Source organism: Octopus bimaculoides, chromosome 8 (assembly GCF_046866305.1).
Source record: "Octopus bimaculoides isolate indiv1 chromosome 8, ASM4686630v1, whole genome shotgun sequence".
NCBI classification, from domain to species: domain Eukaryota; kingdom Metazoa; phylum Mollusca; class Cephalopoda; order Octopoda; family Octopodidae; genus Octopus; species Octopus bimaculoides.
The window spans coordinates 56,805,852-56,822,452 of record NC_142935.1 but is presented as its reverse complement, the minus strand read 5'-3'; the positions used below and the strand labels follow the sequence as shown (position 1 = coordinate 56,822,452).

At 38.5% G+C, this 16,601-nt stretch overlaps 1 protein-coding gene across 1 annotated transcript in view; it reads left to right on the top strand.

Moving 5' to 3' along the window:
• The window catches only part of LOC128248497 (uncharacterized), a 32,809-nt gene that overhangs the window by 5,107 nt on the left and 11,101 nt on the right, over window positions 1-16,601 (top strand). The window lies entirely within an intron of this gene.

Below are 16,601 nucleotides of genomic sequence, written 5' to 3'. Positions count from 1 at the left end.
GTTGGGAAAGTGTCATTTACAAAAGTCCTGGGGCGACCAGTGTCTTGTGAGTGGATTTGGTAGACAGAAACTGTGTGGAAGTCTGTCGTATGTATGTCTGTGTGTGTATGTATATATGTATGTATGTACTTATGTATGTATGTATGTATGTATGTATGCATGCTTGCATGCTTGTATGTAAGTATGGATGGCTGGATGGCTAGGTGTATGTATGTGTTTGTGTTTTTCCTTTCCCGCCTCTTTACAACTGATGCTGGTTTGTTTACATCCCCATAACATTAGTGGTTTGGCACAAGAGAGCAATAGAATACGTAGCACTTAAAAAGGTACGCAATTTGTTCGACTAAATCTTTAAAAGTGTGCTCCTACATGGCTGCAATCCAATGACAGAAATAAGTAAATGACATTTCTTTCTTTTGGATTCCTAATGTCCTGTTTGCTTATCTTAGCTGTATTATTACAACGAGATGTAGTCATTTCATATTGTTACAGTACAAGTATGTATTCACCATATATTGACACTGTCGTAATTTATGATCGCTGAGCAAGATCACAACAGTGAGATATAACTACTGCGCATAGTCACTGCATTGACATGAAGTACAAGGGGTGCTAAAAAGTTCCTAGCTTTAAGGATCTCGCGAAAGGCCTGGTTAGAGGCCCAATCTTCCGAGTTCTTTTACCACCGAGGTTGACTTTCATCCTTTCGGGGTCGATTAAATAAGTACCAGTTACGCACTGGAGTCGATGTAATCGACTTAATCCTTTTTCCCAAATTTGAGGCCTTGTGCTTCCAGTAGAAAGGATTATTATTATTATTATTATTATTATTATTATTATTATTATTATTATTATTATTATTATTATTATTATTATTATTATTATTATTATTATGTGATGGAAACTCACAGCTTATTTTGCTGAGTATGATGGAACGTGTCAGCTGTCCACAGCCAGCAGACTAAAGTGACACTTGTTTACCGGCCCTAGGGTTCTTGGCGCCCCGCGCAAGCAGAACTTTGGCGCCTCTAGAGGTATAATTTTTTAAAACTTTTACAAGGAGAAAAAACTGAAAATGTAGGCTGAAAAGCACATGGTTCCCCGAGCGACTGCTCGAGTTGCCGGTAGCGTGAGCCGGCCCTGGTCATACTTGCGAAGAATTGTTGTAGTTACAAGCAATGCTGATTTTTGTAGGTATTCTACCTTCACACTTGCACCAATCTTTTTCAGTATGTTAGTAGTTGAATGTTGATCCTTCCAAGTGCACCAATTACTGTTGGTATCACGTTTGACCACAACCTTCATATTTTCTCCTTCAAATCGCCATAATTGTTTATTTTTCTTCTTCTTTCACATTGATCCTGTTGTCACCGGGGCATGCTATGTCAATTATCATGCATATTCTTTGTTTGTTTTTTTACTCACCACAACATTGTCTGGTTTCCGATACCTGGTCAGGTGATCACACTGAATCGTTGCTTCCCACAAGATTTTGCAATTCTCATTCTCGTGACTCCTGGGGTTTTCTCATACCACGACTTTCCTCTTTGTAGGCTGTGATTTCCACAGAGATCTCAATGGATCATTCTTGACGCATTGTCATGGCGTCACTGTTGGAAAAGAAAAATTCTTAACATCGGGCTACAAGTAACCTTAGATGTCAAGAACCCTCCTAAGTATCCTAGCTGTCCCTAATAACTTTGTTTTCTGGAACTGTATTAAACTGAGTTTTATGCCTATTTCCTCTATCCATCTGTTCAGATTTTTAGGGATATTTCCCAATGCACTTATAACTACTGGGATACATTTTACCCGTACTTTCCATAGTCTCTGCAATTCAATGGCTAGGTCCTGGTACTTTGCTATTTTTTCTATATCATTTTGAACTGTAAAGTCAATTACCCGGCACTTTCTATTCTCTTTGTCTACTACTACTACTACTACTACTACTACTGCTGCTGCTGCTGCTGCTGCTGCTGCTACTACTACTACTACTACTACTACTACTACTACTACTACTATTATGGACCCTTGGGAGTCCATATAAGATTTTGTTGTTAAAGCGTATGTGCAATAAATTGGTTTAGCGCCATTTCGTCCGTCTTCACGTCCTGAGTTCAAATTCCGCCGAGGTCGACTTTGCCTTTCATCCTTTCGGGTTCGATGAATTAAGCATATATACAAAATACAAAATATTTTAACAATTTCTTTTTAAAAATTCCTAATAATATTTAACAATAAAAAAATAATGGGACATTTTGCAAACATCGAATGGCTATGAGGCTCTACTATAGTAAAATAGAAACCAAAGGCCTTCCATAGGTAAAAAAGTGGTTTTGAATTACTGATCTAGGGTTTCATTTTACAATGTCTTTCCCCTTTTCCTTTAAGACATTGAGGTGTGAATTATAGGGCCGAATGACCACTGAGAGGTTTCTTCGTTGGCTGATCAATCTAGTGCATACGCGATCACTTCTGCACTTGAGGACACCAGTGAAGTGATTTGTATAAGAGATGGCGTAAGGTCATGACAGTGATATGTGGTTGTTGTTTAATTCTGTCTTTCTCAGATGAGGAATTTATATTATATACACTGCTTACATTAGTCAGACTTTGTCCTCATCTTCAATTGTTGCTTTCACTACGCTTCGGCTGTTGTACGCTCCAGCTTTCTGCAGGTGTCCTGTGATTCACTTTAATGCCTTGCCTACTAGAACTCAGAACCCTCTAGGTGGCTGCACTGCATTAATCAAAACCTTTATCCACAACGTTATGCCCGTGCATAGTGACAGAGTAAATTTTTAAAGCTTAAAAACCTCCATTGATGCTTTATATCGGCTTCGGACTGTTTGTGGTTCAATATAAAAAATATATATATATCGGAAAACTGATATTTACTTCGTCACATTTTTCATCTTTTATCTTTTGTTTCAGTCAATAGATTGTGGCCATGTTATCTCCATGCATCGCTTTAAAGAGTTTTAGTCGAATGTATTGATTCTAGTACTTATTTTTAAAAATCTGATACTTATTCTTTCGGTCTCTAAGGCTGAACTGCTAAGTTACAACAATATCTACAAATCAACCATTCTCGTTCTCATGGCCGCTCCCGAGAACCGTTGGTTAAACTCCCCCGCGAACGTGAAGCAGTTGAGGGAGAGAACGAGTTCGGCCAGACGAAGAAGTGTGGACGTGTCAGGTTGGGGTTTGGGTCGAAGGCCTAGGAAGTGTTTGAGGGCAAGAAGTCCTTCGTAGTGCGGGATTACCGTATATAGACTCTTGATGTCAAGAGTGAAGAGAAGTTTAGAGGGGCCAGGAGGGAAAGAGAAGGAGTTGAAAAGACGAAGAGCATGGTTAGTGTCGTGGATGTGAGAGGGGAGGGAAGCCACTAGGGGGCAAGGACACGGTCTTTTCTACTATAGGCACAAGGTTTGAAATTTGTGGGGAGGGGCAGTCGGTTAGATCGACTCCAGTACACAACTAGTACTTAATTTATCGATCCCGAAAGGATGAAAGGCAAAGTCGACCTCGGTGGAATTTGAACTCAGAGTGTAGCGACGGGCAAAATACTGCTAAGAATTTCGTCCGGCGTGCTAACGATTCTGCCAGCTCGCCACCTGTCGCTACCTTAAAAAAATCATCCTTTCTACTATAGACACAAGGCCAGCAATTTTGGGAGAGTGGGTAAGTCAATTACATCGACTAATCTTTTCTACTATAAGCACAATGCCGGAAATGTTTTGGGAAGGGATTAATCGATTACATTGAACTCAGTGTTTCACTGGTATTTATTTTATCGACCCCGAAAGGATGAAAAGCAAAGATGACCTCGGCGGAATTTGAACTCAGAACGTAAAGACGGACGAAATGCCGCTAAACATTTTGTCCGGCGTGCTAACGATTCTGCCAAAATCATAATTTCAAATTTTAGCCCAACGTTAGTAATTTCGGCGGAGAGGATTAGTCGATTACATTGACCCCAGTCTTTACCTGACACTTGTTTTATCGGCCCCGTAAGGATGAAAGGTAAAGTCGACCCCGGCGGAATGTGAAATCAGAACGTAAAGATGCTGCTAAGTATTTTGTCTGTAGCAGTAACGATTCTGCCAATCCGCCGCTTTAATGATGATAATGATTGATGATGATGATGATGACGATAATGATTGATGATGATGACGATGATGATGATGATGATGATAATGATTGATGATGATGATGATGATGGTGATGATGATAATGATTGATGATGATGATGATAATAGTTTCTACTAAAGGCACAAGGAGTGGGGAGGGGATAGTCGATTCCATCGATCTCAACTTTTTACTGGCACTTAATTTATCGACCCCGAAAGGATGAAAACCAAAGTCGACCTCGACGGAATTTGAACTCAGAACGTGAAGACTGACAAATTGCCGCAAAGCATTTTGCCCGGCGCGCTAACGATTCTACCAGCTCGCTGCCTTTGATAATAATAATAATGATGATGATGATGATGATGATGATGATGATGATAATTGATCATGTTGTCTCCATGTGCAGCCTTCTTGCACCTACGGAGTATCTCAACAAGCATGATAGAGCAGCACAGTATATTCACTGGGTAATTTGAAAAAAATCTGGACCTGCTCCATCATAAAAACTGGTGGGAACACAGACCACCTCCGGATGATCACATCTCACTCCTCTGGAACTTCACCGTTCAAACTAACAGAAAGATAGATACATAAAGGGCCTTGATAAGCAGCTCAACAAACTCCCTTGCAGTGTTTACGTGGGAGAACTTTAGAAAATAGTGTTGCTAGGTTCCGCACACATTTTACGCCGTGTACTCTCCATGAGGACCTGCTGTGACCCTAGGGTCAAGGGATGACCCCGGTTCAGCAAAAGACAACGGACCATATTTTATTTTAAAATAATAATAATAATAATAATAATAATAATAATAATAATAATAATAATAATAATAATAATAATAAATGATTGGAATTGTTATCATATACATCGTTTTGTCTTGGTATTAAAGATGGGCTACGACAAATAATGTGCTCAATACCACAGATTCGCTTGTTAGTTGCTTGACCTTAACCAGCTGAGCATGTACCTTTGTGGTATCTCTGCTCACGGGCAGAAGTAGTGGGAGAGCATCACAGCCATGTGTTGAAAGGAATTCTTTCAGGTTTAGATAATTCACCTTTGGAAACATGGATGTTTTGTTCAAAATCCTTAAACAATCTTTATTCAGGGACCTTTTGAGCAGGATGGGCTACTCGACCTGAAGAAAATTCTAACTGGGCCCCGCCTGTAAGGTCATGCGCTGTTTATCTTGATATGAGATCACCATGTCACACACCTATGGTTGTGATGCATGTACCTGGTGTACCCTTATCAGACGGGTAGTCATGATGGGTATACTGGGCTTCGTATATTTTACCCTGGTGTCACTTTCATGGCATGCACCGCTCCCTCACTCAATAATGATGATAATAATAATAATAATAATAATAATAATAATAATAATAATAATAATAATAATAATAATAATAATAATAATAATGATAATAATAATAATAATAATAATAATAATAATAATAATAATAATAATAATAATAATAATAATAATAATAATAGTGGTTGACGATAAGTGCATCTCTAACCACGAGAAGAAGTTGTGGGGGAGTATCATAACCATGTGTTGAGAGGAATTCTTTTGAATTTGAATAATCCGCCTCTGAAAACATAGGTGTTTCATCCATCATCCTCAAACAAACCTTATCCAGGGACCTTTTGAGTAGGATGGGCTACTCGACCTGAAGAAAATTCTAACTAAGCCCAACTGCAAGGTTATGCGCTGTGCAAAACCAAAAATATGGCACCCTAGAAATAACACCAATTTGAACTTCTAACTTATTGTTTCTTGAGGTCTCTGGATGAGACATGGAGTCAACAAATACAAAACAAAAGCCAAAAATATAATAATAATAATAACAATAATAATAATAATAATAATAATAATAATAATAATAATAATAATAATAGCGCACCCTGCCCATAGTACTTGCCTTGCCCCTAGCGCTACGCTACTGATCAATAGTATCCATTAAAGAATGATTCCTATTATGAATTACCACAAAAAGAACCGGAAACTATGGTGGTCTTGATTTTCCGAGGACATTAGCGTCACTCACTCGAAGCGCATATCAAAACCCATATACAGATTCGGTTTGCTAGTAGCTTATTTCTACTCTATAACACTCAACTAGTTCACAACTATGGACTCACACCTTCATCCTTAAACTATTGTCAGCTCTGCGTTTACGTTTTACTGAAAAATTAGATTTGGAGTGTAAAACTTATTTTGGAGATGCTCTCTCGATTTTAAGCCAGTTTTCAAGAAGGAATATGAACTAAAACAAAACTGTGCAATATGATAAACTTGGTTAACGAGTCTGACTGCTTGCTTTACTGATCTGTTCAGACACCTCTATATTTATGGAGACATTACTGTTCAGAGTAATGGTGTTTGTTTTAGTTGGTTGCAAGTCTCTGCGTATAGTTTCCCCGCTGTTAACGATATTTGTTCAATAAACAAGGAATAATTCAACAAAAAAAAATTCAGAAGCGTGTTTCGTAGTAAGTGGAGATTAATTAGCAGCTTTTGATGAGTTTGTTGAATGTTAAACCGACTACAGCTGTGTATTTTAAAAACGATTATCCCATATTAAGACATGTGACAAATATTCTCGATGAAACCGAGATACTAAAAAATTAAGACTAGTTTACTAATGGCTTGGTTATAGTTAAAATATACTATAAAGTGGGCAGGTATATTTGATGTACATGGAACTTAAATTTGGGTAATGTTACTTTTTCTAGTTAGGGCCTGGATATATTTGAGCAAGGTCAGAGGTACAACTAAAGTAAATTTCACTACACACTGCAACTATCATATGTTACTATAATTAGTATGAATCTGATACACATCTGAAGTGAATTTCTAATAAAAGTAACAGAAGGGTGGAAACCGACAGCTCTTGAACGTGCCGACCGGCAGCTCTTGAATTTGCGCCTGCCCTCACCCAATACATATTGCATAGACCCTTAAATGTCGCCCCCATACTTTTATGGATTCCAGTTGAGAAGCACTGTTATACATGATATCCGTCGCCCGAGGCATACCGCTCCCCTCGCCCTACCCCATAGCTATGCTACTGAGAAGTGAGTAAATATTGGGTCGCACCTGATCATTGAATTAAGTTTCATTGAATCCTGCTAGTTATTAGATGGATAATAATTTTTAGAAAGTCAAATGTGTACTGTCATATCTAGGATAAGGTATAAGGTATATACCAGGCGTATTAGAAATATACCGAAGATGTGCCTTAGATGTTTTTCAGATATTTACAGGTCGCAACAAAGATAATTTCAGTATTTCTATAGTGCACAATTATCTAGATCTGTCATCTATGTCTGTAGTAGTATCATTGGGAAGAAACTGCTGCTGCATAAAAAATTAATAGTAAAAAAGGTGATAATATACTTAATGAAATAGGCCAAGAAATTTTAATTAATTAAAATTGTATCCATGGTGTCATGAACAATGATCATTTAACTGACCAATTATGGTAAAAAAAAATGACAAGCACCAATCGTCTCTAGGTATTTTCCTCAGTCAATTTTTTAAGTTATTACGCCACTTTGTGCTCATTCACAAACCTTGTTTCTCTTTAGTCATTCGAAGATCTTGAAGTTATGATTAGATTATGCTTCATTGATGAGCTTTTAATAAGACCGAAATATGTCCGGAGTTGTTATCGTTCTGCTAAATGTCGGACTCAGTCTCCTCTACATTTTCATATTTAGTTAAATTGCTTGAGCAAACCGGCAAGTAAAGAAGGAGTTTCTATGCAAGTAATATGATGTTCTCACTGGAACTTTCCAATAATAAGAAGGATGAGATGATCCATGCAGTGTACCTAAGTGAAACTCAGTCAAATGAAACATGTCACTCTTTAGATTATCAACTTTGACCTAAATGACAGGTACAAGACATTGATAAAGCATAATGACTCCGATGGAAAACTGAAACCTTGTTCTAGAGGGATTTCTTTTACGTGGGGGAGCTGGAAAGGAGGAAGGAGAGCGTAAAATTGTCATGTTTACTAAAATCAAATGATTTAAAACTTTTTCAGCACACCGTGGCGAAGACAGAAGAATTATACATGTGCTAACTATATTTTGTCTTCATGTTAATAAAACGCAGGGAGGGGAATTTCGTCCCCCCCCTTTTTCTTTTTTCGGTTGAGATGTCTGGCATTTGTCAGTTTGAGAATAATTGTTCTAGAGTTAATGATTAACTGAGCTTAGATCAGTTATGTCATAGGGCTCAAGGCCGGAGCTAAACTGGTTTCCAAAGCGTATAAGTGACTGAGTTTGCAACATCCATCCCCTGAACTGGACGCTGGTCCATCACAGGGTTAACTTTTCAGGTTTTCTGGAACTCATTTATAGTTGAGTGGACCAGAGCAACGTGAAATGAAGTGTTTTGCTCAAGAACACAATGCATCACCCGTCCACAATTCGAAACCATGATCTAACAGATTGGGCAGTATAAGAACAGTACAGCAACATGCCGGGACTGTAGCACGTCACCCAATACGATAACAACGTGGAGTAAGCAATGGAGTCTCAATCAAGTGAAAGTATTGCACTATTGATTTGTGAATCATACCAAGATGATTAATCTACTTGCCATTAGTCCTCTCGATTGAGACAACTCACAAACATGAACAATTGCACTACGATCACCGCCAACACTCTTAAAATCCAGCATTCGTGATCTCCAATTTTGGTACAAGGGCAAGAATTTGTTTAGAGAGTGTTCAACTAGTGCTTATTTTATGGACTTGGAAAGGTAAAAAGAATAGCTGATCCTAGTGGAATTTGAACTTACAACGCCAAAAGAAATACTGTTAAGAATTTTTGTCCGACGCGCTATCGATTCTGCCAGCTAGCGGCTTTACGAAACCCCCGTCATAATTCTTTCTATTATATGCACAAGGCCTGAAATATTTGGAGAGAATGTAAGTCGACTACATCGATTTCAGTGTTTAACTGATACTTATTTTATTGACTCCGAAAGGATGCAAGGCGAAGTCGACTTCAGTGGAATTTGAACTTAGAACACGAAGACTGACGAAATACTGCTAAGCATTTTGTCTGGTGTGCTAAGGATTCTACCTTAACAAATCTCAGTAATAAGGGTTTCAAATATTAGCACAAGTCCAGCAATTTCGGGTGCGGGAATAAGTCGATTACATCGACCCCAGTGTTGAACTGGTTCTTAATCTATCGACCCCGATTGGATGAAAGCCAAAGTCGACTGCGGCTGAATTTTAACTCAAAACGTAAAGACGGACGAAATTCCGCTAAGCATTTTGTCCAGCTAGCTGACGATTCTGTCTGCTCACCACATTAGCAAACTCTACTAAGAATAAACATCGTGACTACGTATATCAAAGCACGGCAACCATTACGACTCATCCCACCACCACCATCACCTACACAAAAGAAAACAACGTCTCAACTAATTCTCGTTTATTTTGCTGCGTCATAGAAATAATTTCGAACGTAGCAGTGTATTCTCTGTACTAAAATACTACCATCATCCTCCAAGAATTTACCCCCCTCTCTCTGTCTTTCTTACTAATCCGTCCTCACCTCACCTTACGTCGAAACCATCATACAAACAGGAAGGATTTGGGCAACTTGCCACGGACCTAAAGGGGGTCTACTTTACCATCTAGCGGCAGTGAGGATTCTTTAGTAACGAAAAACCATTTATTTTTTAGGCACAAGCATAGTTGCGTAGTTAAGAAGCTTATTTTGCAAGCACATGGTTTTGGGTTCAGTCCAATTGCCCGGTACTTCTACCATAGCCCCTGGCTGACCAAAGCCTTGTGAGTAAATTTAGTAAACGGAAACTATGTGGAAGCCCGTTTCACACACACTCATATGATATTTATGTAAGTGTATTTGTGTTTGTTACCTCCCCGACCGCTTCACAACCGGTGTTAGTTTGTTCATGTCCCCATAACTTAGCACTTCGGCATAATAAACCGATATAATCAGTAGCAGACTTGAACAAAATAAGTACCGGGGTCGATTTAATAGATTAAACCCTTTAAGTCAGTGCTGCAGCATGGCCACAGTTCAATGACGTAAACAAGTAAACTGTTCCTATTCTTTTATTCTGTTGTCGCTTGTAAGTAGATTATGTACATGTAATATACATGTCACCCATACATAAATCATATATATTTAGCCCCTAATTACTAAAATACTTAATCTGCAGTTGGAAATGGGGCCACAATGGAATTTTGGTTTATTAGTTTTAATAAGGGTCCGCAAAACCCCCACACATTCACCATGCAACGACTACACAACCCGCTTCGACCATACACTCAATGTTCCGATTAAATAAAATGTTTAACTTTTCCCGCCCCGTGACCGGTAAACCTCCTTCTCTTCTCACACCGCACGCAAGTCCCCACCACACCAACTCACCCAAAACCAACCCCTGTTCTTTCCACTGAACCCACCACCATCTCTAATGTATCTCGACATGTCACTCCACCCCCAACATTTCACAGCTGAGGTTAACCATGCAGTTTTTTTTTCTTAGTTGACTCAACCGCCGATTGTACTGAAGAGTTGCGGTATCGAGAGGTGTGTGTGTGTGTGTGTGTGTGTGTGTGTGTGTGTGTGAATGTAAGGAATGGTGGACTTCGCGTCAGAACGCGTCAATCGGCATCACCACCCCGCCAAACCCCTCCACCGAGACCCCCGCCACTCGAAGTAAAGTGTTATATCAAGCTGGAATGTAGATAAGATGTTTATTTTACGTCAGTTGAGTCAAATAATAAAAAAATGTGTCGTTTAAACTGGTCTATTTAACTCAAACAGTTGCAGCTGGCTTGATCGTTAATGAGCTGGTCTATTGTTCAAAGGGCCTACGGGTTCCCATCCCATTTCTAGCACTACGTAATGACATAATTTTCAACAGCCCAAGTCATTTAGCTGAGTGCAGGACCCATGGTGAAGTATCAATCTGAGATTTTGAAATTTTTTAAAATTCTGTAACATCTGTAAAGTACCCTCCAACGAAAGACCCCTTATGTTGTGGGAGATGTTTGGCTGCTATATCCAGCAGCCAAATCTCCTACAAATCATACCCTACTGTTTTGAAAAGCGATGTTCTTCCATTGATATTGTTGTTGTTGTTGTTGGCACTCCGTCGCTTACGACGTCAAGGGTTCCAGTTGATCCGATCAACGGAACAGCCTGTCGTGAAATTAGCGTGCAAGTGGCTGAGCACTCCACAGACACGTGTACCCTTAACGTAGTTCTCGGGGATATTCAGCGTGACACACTGTGACAAGGCTGACCCTTTGAATTACAGGCACAACAGAAACAGGAAGTAAGAGTGAGAGAAAGTTGTGGTGAAAGAGTACAGCAGGGTTCGTCACTATCCCCTGCCGGAGCCTCGTGGGGCTTTAGGTTTTTTCGCTCAATAAACACTCACAACGCTCGGTCTGGGAATCGAAACCGCGATCCTATGACCGCGAGTCCGCTGCCCTAACCACTGGGCCATTGCGCCTCCACTCCATTGATATACTGTCTGAATAAAAGCAACGGTGTAATCATGTCCAGAATAACTTCTCAGTTACGGCATCAGAATTGCTGTTTGCATCCAAAGGTGGTGACAGTGTTGATCTAAGACATTCATCCTCCTCCATCTCCAGCACATTGTTTCTCGTGGGAGCGGACGTGGCTGACAAGACCGATACGAAGTGGGAAGATCCTGTGGCAATGAGGGGACTGAAAATGGTCCCGAACAACAGCCACAGGGGGTGGGGTTTATGACGACTTCTCCTCCTCTCTTCATGCAGACTCCTGTGCTCGGTTTGAAAGCGTTCTTCTTCAGCATCACACACGGACCTCTGATGCTTCCGGCTTAACAGCCAGAGTCTCCAACCACCTTTCATCAGAATAAGTACTGAGGAAACTACGAGAATTACATGTCCCATGAATGAGATCATCATCATCATCGTCGTCGTCGTCGTCGTCGTCGTCATCGTCATCATCAATATCATCATCATTATTATTATTATCATCATCATCATCATCATCATCGACCCTTAGACATTGCTGTCATGAGTCCTAGGGTTCATAGGATCGGTTACCCGGTTTCAATAGCTTGTAAGTGACCGAAATAACAACGTTCCCCAGGAACGGAACACCAGTCCGTCGCAGGGTTTACTCATTTACAGCTGAATGGAGCAACGTGAAATGAAGTGTTTTGTTCAAAAACACAACGCACCGAGCAGTCCGGGAGTCGAAACCACTATCTTGCAACGATCGTGAATGTAACATTCCAAAACCACTTGGCCACGCACCTTCACTATCGTCAGATTAACTTATACAAACATTGAAGGGATATACTAATAGGCTGTGGTGATGTATAGTCTGCAGTAGTTGTATGGAATTTTTAGTTGAGGTGGCTATGATGGTTAGTATATAGCGTAACCAATGTTCCGTATAATTTTTTTTTTTTTTGCTGAGGGTGTGCACAAAAGTTTTCTTGTGCTCAAATTCTGTCTTTCTTTACAAAGAATGTCTGTACTCAATGTGAATAACCATCTTCAATTTAATAAAAACAAAATTCGATTTCATTTTGAAAACTATGTTTGCGCACATTTTTCACCTTTGTGCGCTAGTTGTAAAGCTTGTGCGTGCGCACAAGCGCACAGCTTAAAGAGAGCAATGTACATGGTCTGTGATATTTGTATTCTGCGTAATTTCTATCGTCTTTATTTTTTTCAGCGTGTGCGGGAGGTTTATGTTATGTGTGTGATGATTGGTTGCAGTGAATATTCTTTTGTTTCGCCTGTAAGAAATGGGTAAAGAGAGTAAAGACCTCCTTCAGTCATAAATGACCATGGGACTACACCTAGAAAGTTACCCTCCGAGGCACAAGTCCGGGCAAGGTTGTTCACGGAAGACCAGCAGTCGCCCATGCATACCGGCCTCCCCTCTCTACGCCACCGATGTTAACCAAAGGAAAGGCAAAGGCCGATACAGCTTGGCACCAGTAATGTCGCAACTCATTTCTACAGCTGAGTGAACTGGAGCAACATATAAATAAAATATTTCGCTCAAGAACACAACACACAGCCCGGTCCGTGAATCGAACTCACTACCACATGATTGTGAGTCCGACCACTGAGTCATGCGCCTTCATCGTAAGAAATAAGATGATAGATTTAATAGATATTTAAAAAGTCATCTATGTATCATTCTTAATGTATACACGTTACATCTCTTATAACATCTTTTATGAGCGTGCTGTGTTAAAAACGCAATAAGTATCTGAGGGAGCACGTACACAAGAGTACGAATACGGCAGTAATTGGCCAATCGATAGTGTCCATGCATTAGATATAATATTCGGATAGCTATTTTAATTTAATGCAGCTTCAGTTGTGTGTACCGAATAAAAGACTTTACTTTCAGCCTGTTTGTTTGTTTATTTGTTTGGTCCTTCTATAACTATGTCACAATAGCCGAGGACAACTAAGATGTCATTTGAGCATGTAATTGTGTGTGTTTTCTGAGGTTATAGGAATGTCATATAAGTACAGGTTAAAAAGACAAGGTGAGATAATGAACCCCTGCAATACTCTGTTCAAGAAATGACAACTTTTGAATATGTCGATATTTTCAAATTCAATATCGTTTTCTAAAAATCCTAGCCCTATTCAAGCATTTTTAAATTGATGCATTTCTCCCAGAATTGTTCTTAATTTTTCATAGCTTCTTGTTTCAGGAACATGAGGCAGTAAAAGGCAATGAAGTTTGTTGACCTGAGAGATAATTCATCAACTCGTATTTGGTGTTGTTTCTAAAGGAGGTGTTTAGCATATTGTTTACATATACTAGTTGGACCCACGGAAATTCCACGCGTGTTGACTATGACAATAATGACTCTGGTTTATATTTGTACAACCACAGATAATTTCGTTAAAGTAATTTATCACCTGTAGGTGGATAGATGAATAGAAGGACAACGGCATTGTTTTATTTTCATTTAACATTTAAAATTAATAACATTTTACTCTTATATTAGTATAACTATCACATAAATATATCGTCACACGCATTTTACCACTAATTAATAAATTGATTAGTTGATCTATTGAAGAAAACCTTACTCAAAGTTGTGACAGAAATCTAACTATTACAGCTTCCTCTACAAATATTTTCAAATTCAATATCGTTTTCTAAAAATCCTAGCCCTATTCAAGCATTTTTAAATTGATGCATTTCTCCCAGAATTGTTCTTAATTTTTCATAGCTTCTTGTTTCAGGAACATGAGGCAGTAAAAGGCAATGAAGTTTTTTCAACATTTTTCAGAGTTACCGAATACACACGACTAATAATAATTTCTTTGTATATCTGTCAATATTTTTTTCACGTCCACAGAACATAATGGTAAGAATTTCCAGTATAAACATGCTTACGTGAACTCTCATTTCCATCGTTGAGTTTAAACTATACAGTGACATGTGTGTCTCAGTAATGCTAAGCTTCTGCTTCTTGAGATTGTTCTCTTTGAAAATATCCTTTTCGATAGTTTGGAAGATGTTGTTCCTTAATTGTTCTTATTACTTTTCCGTAGTGGGTGACAAGACTTTAGAATACAGTTACATACATCATAACTAATGAAATATTTCGCGTAGTATAAGAGTAATGAGTGAAACATTGTTTTGCACGTGTCACGGCGCCTTTTTTTTAATGTGCTCAATCCCTCTAACTTAAGAACGTGGCTATGCCAGGTTCTAAAGTTAGTGGAAGCGAGCACATTTTGTACATTAGAATACAAAATGGACGCCATTTGTAGACAATTGCCAGTTCATGTAGCTGAGTTTGCTGTTCACTAATAAGGATATCATTTATTGTTTCCATAGAAATGTAGTCATGATCTTTGAAAAATCGTCTTTTATATGCTTTGTACTGATGAACGTATTTCCAGATTTATGTGCGAATAGATTTTTTTCAGCAAGAAGGCATTGTACGGTATTATTTTGCAATTGTCTGTAAAATGGCGTCCATTTTGTGCTCTAATCGCTAGCATAGCCAGGGTCTAAAGTTAGGAAAAACGAGGACAAAAAAATAGGCGTTGTGACACTTACCAAACAATTTTTAACTCCTCTTATATTACGCGAAATATTTAATTAGTTATAATGTATGTAATTGTATTCTACACTCATTAATTTTATGTTTTAGTAACGACGTCATTATGTATGAAACATACAACTACAGAGATTGGTGTGACGTGAAAAAGATGAAACTCGACACTGGACTATCTCGTGGAGTTTCATCCTTTCCACTATTTTATTCTGCGAGTTATTGAAATTTTCGAGGTTCTAGTTTACTTGAGAAGATGTCTGATTTTCCATATTTCGTTACTTTTGCCATAGCATTCTGAAACTACTGATGCTTGTTCTGTGGAACACATACTGATTCATATTCTGAAGAACACAGTATAACTGAAACTTCTGGTTAAAAATTCTTTTCTTCTGTCTTGAGAGTCTACTGGCCCACTACATAGTTCGATACGATGCTAATCATTAGACTTATATGATTACCTTACAAATTCCAGAATTGTTACAATGTAAGAAATCCTTTTTATGACAGTAAGGTTGTTTAGCAATACACTTTAGTCTTCTATCTTTACTCTGTAATGCTTTTCCCGTCATTTATAAAGACATCTGTCAAAACATTTAGGCCAATTGATATTGATTAAATGATATCGTTGATGAAAACATCCAACTCGAAACGTCTCTTCCTTTCTGACGACAAGCTAATTTATTTCACTTTGTTGATTTATTTTGATAAAATGTAAAAGTACGTTGACAGAAAGTGTGTGTGTGTGTGTGTGTGTGTGTGTGTGTGTGTGTGTGTGTGTGTGTGTGTGTGTGTGTGTGTGTGTGTGTGTGTGTGTGTGTGCGCGCGCGCGCGCGTGTGTATTTATTTGATGAAAGTTAGTCTTAAAGCAAGATAGAAATATTTTCTGATATAGAATTATAGAATTCCATAGGGTTCTATCTAGGGTTCTATACATTGAAAGTTAGCTTAAATCTTGCGTGTTTGCTTGCAATATTACCCAGCCAAACTGGCACAAAATAGGAAAATACTATGAATTAAGTTTCCCCTGAAATGTAAATACAAGCGGAATTAAACAAGTTTCGCGTAAATCGGATGTGGTTGTGGAGATATTAGGGGTTTTGGGGATATAAATACCCAAAACGGTGCATAATGGAAAATTATTCCGAAAATAACTTAACTCTGAAAGGAAAGAAACTCTTACCTTTCGATTAGACACAGTGACTTGACAATGAAAAAATATGATTTGTTTTTTACAGTAAATGTTTCTATTTTCGCTTTTGTTAAACACAATATTTTAACCATTTAGTGATATTTTTAAGTGAATGTGATTTCAAAAGTGTGAGTTGTTTGTACAGTAACTATTTATATTTT